Source organism: Tupaia chinensis, unplaced genomic scaffold (genome assembly GCF_000334495.1).
Source record: "Tupaia chinensis unplaced genomic scaffold, TupChi_1.0 Scaffold000568_1, whole genome shotgun sequence".
Lineage (NCBI taxonomy): Eukaryota > Metazoa > Chordata > Mammalia > Scandentia > Tupaiidae > Tupaia > Tupaia belangeri.
The window spans coordinates 3518784-3519344 of NW_006160082.1; positions in this window are offsets into that span (position 1 = coordinate 3518784).

The window sequence follows — 561 nt, forward strand, 5'->3', positions numbered from 1 at the left end:
TTCTGTTCTCTCTTCCCTTACTGGAGGGATTGACTCAAGAATCCCTAAATTTCTTCCAGATCTAAAAGTCAGTGATTTTCTTACTTTTCTAGTACAGCAAATTGAAACGCAACCCTCCTCCACACCAATATGCTATATTCACACAGCTGTGATTTTGCTAAAAATGGACACTTTCTAAATGTTAAAACAGTACATGTTAGAGAATAGTCAGTTTAGATCCAAAAAAACCCCTGACTCCACTAAAGGATAAACACTAAAGCCCTGCATCTTGCTCAGTATAAAACCTTTCCGTAGTGGGAGATAAGAGATGACCTTGTTTAAAAGATTGATCCAGATATATTTAGCCAAAAAATAAATTTTTGTTCTGAAAGTATTGTAATTGAAATGCAGCCACCGTTGCACTCTGAATTCTCTTTATGACTCAAGTGTACAATGTGGGGAATTCTATGCAACTCCGATGGGTGTTGACACTTTCCATGGAAAGCTTTGTTTTTTTTTTTTTTTTTTTTAGTTACATTGGGAATCTTGCAGGGTCTCCATCATGCCACCATTCTTATCTCT